The sequence below is a fragment of the Chrysochloris asiatica genome, unplaced genomic scaffold, assembly GCF_000296735.1.
Source record: "Chrysochloris asiatica unplaced genomic scaffold, ChrAsi1.0 scaffold00322, whole genome shotgun sequence".
Taxonomy (NCBI): Eukaryota; Metazoa; Chordata; class Mammalia; order Afrosoricida; family Chrysochloridae; genus Chrysochloris; species Chrysochloris asiatica.
In genome coordinates this window covers 564,673-571,790 of record NW_006408840.1, presented here as the reverse complement: position 1 = coordinate 571,790, position 7,118 = coordinate 564,673, and the positions used below count along the sequence as shown (strand labels likewise).

Here is a 7,118-nt window from a genome sequence, read left to right as displayed (position 1 = left end):
ATGAGTTTGGGTTTACACTTTACCAAATAACAATTTAAGGAGATCTGATAGTGTATAGGTTACATATCGGGCTGCTAATCTCAGGTCAGCACTTTGAAACCCCCAGCTGTTCTGCGGGAGAAAGATGAGGCTTTCTGCTCCCTTAGAGATTTACAGATTCAGAAACCCTGTACAGGCTCACTATGAGTTGGAACTGAGTTCACGGCACATAACAACAACAAGAAGAACAAATAACTATTTAATGATAAATGTCTTTTTGATGGTCTACAGATGTGTATTTGCTTTAAAATAAGAGTATGAGTCATTTCAGAACACTCATGGTTATTTATAAAGAGTTGTGTATTTCATAAATTTGTGTCAAAACCTAAAACCAAATGTTGGTATGAATATTGTTTTTGTTGTTAGGTACCATTGAGTCAGGACTAACTCATAGTGACCCTATGCTCAACAGAACGAAACACTGTCTGGTCCTGGGCCACCTCACAATTGTTGCCAAGCCCACTGATGCTGCCACATTGCAATCCATCTCTCTGGGAGTCTTCCTCTGTTTCTCTGACTCTTCACCTTATCAAACATGATATCCTTTTCCAGCGACAAGTCCCATGACAACATGACCGAAGTTTGAGAAATGAAGTTTGGCCATCTTGGCCTCCAAGGAGCACTCTGGCTGCCCTTCTTTCAACACAGATCTGTTTGTTCTTTTGGCAGCCCATTGGCACTTTCAGTATTCTCCTCCAACACCATAACTCAAAAACATCAATTCTTCCTTATTCACTGTCCAGGTTTTGCATGCATATGAGGGTATTGAAAATTCCATGGATTGAATCAGGTACATCTTAGTCCTCAAGCTGACATCTTTGCTCTTCAACATTTTAAAAAGTCTTGTGCAGGAGATTTGCCTAATGCAATATGTCCTTTGGTTTCTTGATTGCTGCTTATGTGAGTGTTGATAGTTGATCCAAGAAGAATGAGGTCCTTGACAACTTTAATCATTTCTCCACCAATAAGAATGCTGTTTATTGGTTCAGTGGTGAGGATTTTTGTTTTCTTTATATTGAGATGCAATCCATACCAAAGGCATGCTCTTTGATCTTCATCAGTAAGTATTTTAAGTCCTTTTCACTTTCAGCAAGCAAGGTTGTATCATCTGCATATTGAAGGTTGTTAATGAGCCTTCCTCCAATCCTGATGCCACATTTTTCTTTATGTAACTCAGCTTCTTGGATTGTTTGTTCAGCATATAGGTTGAATAAGTATCCTGAAAGAATACAACCCTGTCTCACATTTTTCTTAATTTTAAACCATTCAGTTTTCCCATGTTCTGTTTGAACAACTGCCTCTTTGTCCAAGTACAGATTCCTCATGAGCACAATTACATGTTCCAGAATACTCATACTTCACAATGTTGCCCATAGCTCGTCATGATCTACACAATCAAAAGTCTTTACATAATCAATAAAGCACAGGTCTCTGCTTTCAGCCAAGATCCATCAGACATCAGCAATGATATCCCTCGTTCCATGTCCTCTTCTGAATCCGGCTAGAACCTCTACAAGTTTTCTGTCAATGTATGCTTGCAGCAGTTTCTGTATTGCCTTTGGCAAAAGTTTAATCGCATGGGATATCAAAGATATTTTCTGATAAGTTACACATTCCATTGGGTCACCTCTCTTTGAAATGGGCACAAATACGGATCTCTTCCAATCAGTTGGACACACAGTTGTCTTCCAAATTTCTTGGCAGAGATGAGTGAGTGCCTCCAGTGTCACCTCACGTTCTTGAAAGATTTCAATTTGTATTCCATCAATTCCTGAAGCCTTGTTCTTTACCAATTCCTTCAATGCACCTGGACTTCTTCCTACAGTATCATTGGCTCTTGATCATATGCTACCTCTTAAAATGGTTGACCACCAATCGTTTCCTTTTGGGACAGTGAGTGACTCTGTGTATTTCTTCCATCTACTTTTGATTCTTTCTACATCATTCAATAATTTACACAGAATCTTTCAATAATAAAAGTAGAGGCTTGAATTTTTTTCTTTAGTTCACCCAGCTTGAGAAATGCTGAGCATATTCTTAACTTTTGGTTTTCAGACTCCAAATCTTTGCACATTTCAGTGTAATATTCAAATATGATCTGTCAGAGGATTTTATTAAATCTATGCTCTGGTAGCGTAGTGGTTACGAATCAGGCTGCGAACCTTAAGGTCAGCGGTTCAAAACTACCAGCTGCTCCGCGGGAGAAAGATGAGGCTTTCTACTCCCGTAAAGATTTACACCCTCGGAAACCCTATACAGGGTCGCTATGGGTCGGAACCGACTCGATGGCACATAACAACAACAACAATGCTCTATTTAGGTTGCAAAATCTCCTTCAAGCCTAAACAAAACTGGCTTCAATATTGTATATACTCCAAAACTAATAAATATAAATAGCAAATTCAGAAGCATTATGTAAGAATCAAACAACACTATTAAAATAATGTAACAAATAAAATAAGAACACTTCATTTTGTAATAATAAAAGTTATCTTTCAGGACCAGTTTCATAGAATTAGGAGCAAATCACAAAAACATTTCCTTTTGAAAAATATTTTATACAAGTGTTAGCTAAGAGAAAGCACTCACTAATAAACAAGTAATTAAAAAAAAGAACAAACACAACTGACCTCACCCTAATCATTCTGCTGGTGTTGTGGTTGTGTGCTGTGGAGTTGGTTCCGACTCATGGTGACCCTGAATAGGAGTTCCAAGGCTGTAAATTTTTATGGGAGCAGAAAATATCATCTTCCTCCCATGGAACAGCTAGTAGTTTCAAACTGACGATCTTGAAGTTAGTAGCCTGACTTGTAGCCACTATGTTACTAGAGCTCCTTCATTCTGCTGATAGTATATGCATTATAGACGCAAGCTTTAAACCAGAAAGACAAATATTGTAAAACATTAATTTTCTTTTTCTTTTGTTGTTAGAAAAATAACTCATTTTTTTTTTTTTTTTTAAAGAATCCTGTTCAAGTTCTAAAACCCAGAAAGTAGGGGACCTAGAATTCAAACCAAAATTTAAACATAACTATTATTCAATACTGTATCTATAGTACATGGGTATTTTAATATTTAAGGTTTTGTGTCAACTTGACTGGGGCAGGATTCCCATTGGTTTGGCAGTTTCAATGTAATTATCCCCATGGTGATCTCTAATACAATGTAGTTAACTCTATGAATAATGGCTATTAGCAGGTGTAGTTAATTGTTTGAGGATTGGCTATGAACAGCCAGTTGATTAAAGATGATGTTTCCTCTGTGGTATGGCCTGCTTCCCATATAATGGACACTCAGAAAAAGCTTGCTTGATTTCTGCTAGGTGTCTGTCTTTTGCCTGCCTGAATGTGTGTATGCCTGTCTGCCTGCCAGACCTGCATGTCTGCTGTGCTGCCTGCCTGCCTGCTAAACTTTGTTCATCTGACCTGGATCTGGGACTCTCTCCCTTTACAATTTTGAGCCATTTCCTTGATATACACTTCTCATAAGTTTCATTGTTTTTGTTTCTCTAGAGAACCCAGACCAACAGAGGGATTTATTATTAACATTGGCCAAATAGGTTTTTTATTGATTATTTTGATGGCAGGAAGTAGGAGAAAGCAAATTCAATAATACATTCGGTACTTATTTCCAGTTTTCTATTTTTATAACTTTTTCAATATCTAATAATGAAAATCCTTTATAAAGGTCTTGTGCAGGCAAATCTGCTGCACAAGAACTTTTTTGACACTGAATATCATAAGTTTATTATAAAAGAGACATGAAGATTATTTATATGATGCAAAATTTCAGAACTTCAGTGGAATGAGCAGCTTCATATGATGTCATTTCAATTGTGATTGATTTCAGTCTACATACTTCCCAAGAATGTCACCATCTCTAAATAAGAAACAGTCCTTGTCATCTAGAACTACTTTGGTGCCTCCATATTCTGGAAGAAGAACTTTATCTCCAACTTTCACACTAACTGGTTGAATCTCTCCACCGTTTCCTTTAGATCCGCATCATACAACTACTACTGTTGCTTGCAGGACTTCTCCTAGAGATTTTTCTGGAAGCATAATGCCTCCTTTAGTTACAGTTTCAACAGCACTCCTTTCCACCAATACTTGATCAAAGAGGGGAAGAAACTTTCTAAATGCCTGTCCTGCCATGATTTTCAGGTCACCGCAACTCACATTCCACACTCCCTACGCTGCAGCAATCCAACCCTTGACACATGTGAATGTGGGAAAAGTGCACAAGAACTTTTTAAAGTGTTGAAGAGCAAAGATGTCAGTTTGGGGACTAAGGTGTGCCTGACCCAACCCATGATATTTTCAATAACCTCATATGCATGCGAAAGGTGGACAGTGAATAAGGAAGGCCATAGAAGAATTGAAGCTTTTGAGTTATGGTGTTGGAGGACAATCTTGAAAGTGCCATGGGCTGCCCATAGAGCCAACATATCTGTGTTGGAAGAAGATCAGCCAGAGTGCTCCTTGGAGGCCAAGATGGCCAAACTTCATTTCTCATACTTCAGACATATTGTCATTAGGGACCAGTCGCTGGAGAAGGATATCATGCTTGGTAAGGTCAGACAAAAAGAGGAAAACCCCAAACGAGATGGATTGGCCAAGTGGCAGCATCTATGTACTCAAGCATGCAACAGTAGTGAGTTTGGCCCAGGATTGGGCAGTGTTTCGTTCTGCTGTGCTTAAGGTTGCTCTGAGTCGGTACCGACTTGATGGCATCTAACAACAACAATGTACTTTTGGATCGGGCTGCTGTTATATATAGGATTGCTATGATTTGGAATCTACTCAACAACACCTAGTAACAACTAAAACTGCATAACGCCTGCCACATAAAAAGTATTCAAATACTTATCACATTAAAGAATATATTAAATGTATATTTTAGTTCCTTAATAGCATATACTGAATGATTGCATGAACTATATACATTAAGCATTATAAAAGATGTTAAAGATGAGGTTATGGGACCCAGAGATCATTGAAATACAACATACATATGTTGTGTATTGTATTGTACCTGCTGTGTATTGTACCTGCTGTAGATAAAAAAAGGATGTGAAATCTGAGAACACACAGGTAACAATGTGTTGTTGTTGTTGTTGTTGTTGTCAGGTGCCTTCAAGTCGGAACTGACTCATAGCAACCCCATGCATAGCAGAATGAAACAATGTCCAATCCTGGGCCAACCTCTCTACCGCTGCCACACTTGACACCATCAATGATGCCACCGGGCCAATCCATCTCGTTGGGGGTCTTCCTCTTTTTCTCTGACCCTCCATCTTACCCAGCATGACATCCTTCTCCAGTGACTGTTCCCTCCTGACAATATGTCCAAAGTATGAGAGACGAAGTTTAGTCATCTTGACCTCGAAGGAGCACTCTGGCTGTAGTTCTTCCAAAACAGTCAATGGCACTTTTAGTATTCTCCTCCAACACCACAATTCAAAGGCATCAATTATTCTACGATCTTCCATATTCACCGTTCAGCTTTCACATCCATGTGAGGTTACTGAAAATACCATGACTTGGGTCAGGCTCACCTTGGTCCTCAAGGTGACATCTTTACTCTTCTACACTTTAAAAAGTTCCTGTGCAGCAGATTTGCCTAATGCAATACGTCATCTGATCTCTTGGCTGCTGCTTCTGCAAATGATGATAGTTGATCCAAGAAGAATGAAGTTCTTGACAACTTCAATCTTTTCTCCATTGATAAGAATGTTGTTTATTGGTCCAGTGGTGAGGATTTTTGTTTTCTTGACATTGAGATACAATCCATACTGAAGGCTGTGTTCCTTGATCTTCATTAGTAAATGTTTCAAGTCCTCTTCATTTTAAGCAAGCAAGGTTGTATCATCTGAATATCGAAGTTTGTTAATGAGTCTTCCTCCAATCCTGATGCCACATTTTTCTTTGTAGAATCCAGTTTCTCGTATTATTTGCTTAGCATACAGGTTGAATAAGTATGGTGAAAGAACACAACCTTGTCGCACACCTTTCCCAATGTTAAAACATTCAGTGTTCTCATGCTCTGTTCTAACAACTGCTTTTTGGTCCAGGTACAGATTTCTCGGAAGTACAACTAAGTGTTCTGGACTACTCATACTTCTCAGTGTTGTACATAGCTTGACATGATCCACACAAATGTGTTGTTAAGTGCTATCAAGTCAGTTCCGACTAATAGTGACACTGTGTAGGGATTTTGAGAAGTGGCTCCTGGGTTTGAACAGCCAACCCTGTGGTTAGCAGCCCTGTGTCAGCAACACCACATAAGGACTCCACAGATTACAATGTTGGTGCTGTTAAGTGCTGTCAAGTCATCTTGACACATAGTGACCTTGTATAGGGTTTCTGAAGAGCAACTGGTGAGTTTAAACTAACATTCTTGAAGTTCAAACTGACATCGAGCTCATGAACTTACCTTACATTGCCATGCCAGAACAGTAGAACCCTCCAAAATGTATACCATGGCAATATAAACCATCTTTAACCAACTGGTCATAGGAAACTGTTTTATAACAGAAAAGTAATACAATGATTAACATATTGTAATAATTCAGAACCTATAATCAATTTTTAGATGGAGGGCTCATTTGAAGTTTTGTTGAAAGTTAATGAATTAAACAACTCCCAAATAATTATATTCACTTACAAAATTTTCCTGGTCAATTATAGAAGTTCAAGAATACTTAGAACCCAGGTGAAGACCTACTTTTTATAAAATAGTGTGTATTTCATGTGGGTTTAACTAGAGAGATGAGATATGAGACTGCAGCAATCCAAATATTAAATGATAAATTATCTATTAGGATGGTAAATGTAAGGTGGAGAAGAATTATTAGATTTTAGAATCAAGAGAGATGGATCAATGGGACATGGCATTTTTTCCTTTAATGATGATTAAATTTTAAAGCTAATTTATTTAATGATTTTTCTGATGCATTACTTTCCCATGTATTTTGTCATCTCATTTTCAGTAACAGGGATAGTTTTGAATATTATTTAACTCATGAAAAACTGATAAATTGCTTTAATTGCTTTTTTAAGATTTCTAGATAAGAAAAC

At 37.9% G+C, this 7,118-nt stretch overlaps 1 pseudogene; it reads right to left on the bottom strand.

The window, feature by feature from the left end:
- Positions 1–3,884: 3,884 nt before the first annotated feature.
- LOC102813251 lies at positions 3,885–4,193 on the bottom strand (annotated as a pseudogene).
- Positions 4,194–7,118: the final 2,925 nt, after the last annotated feature.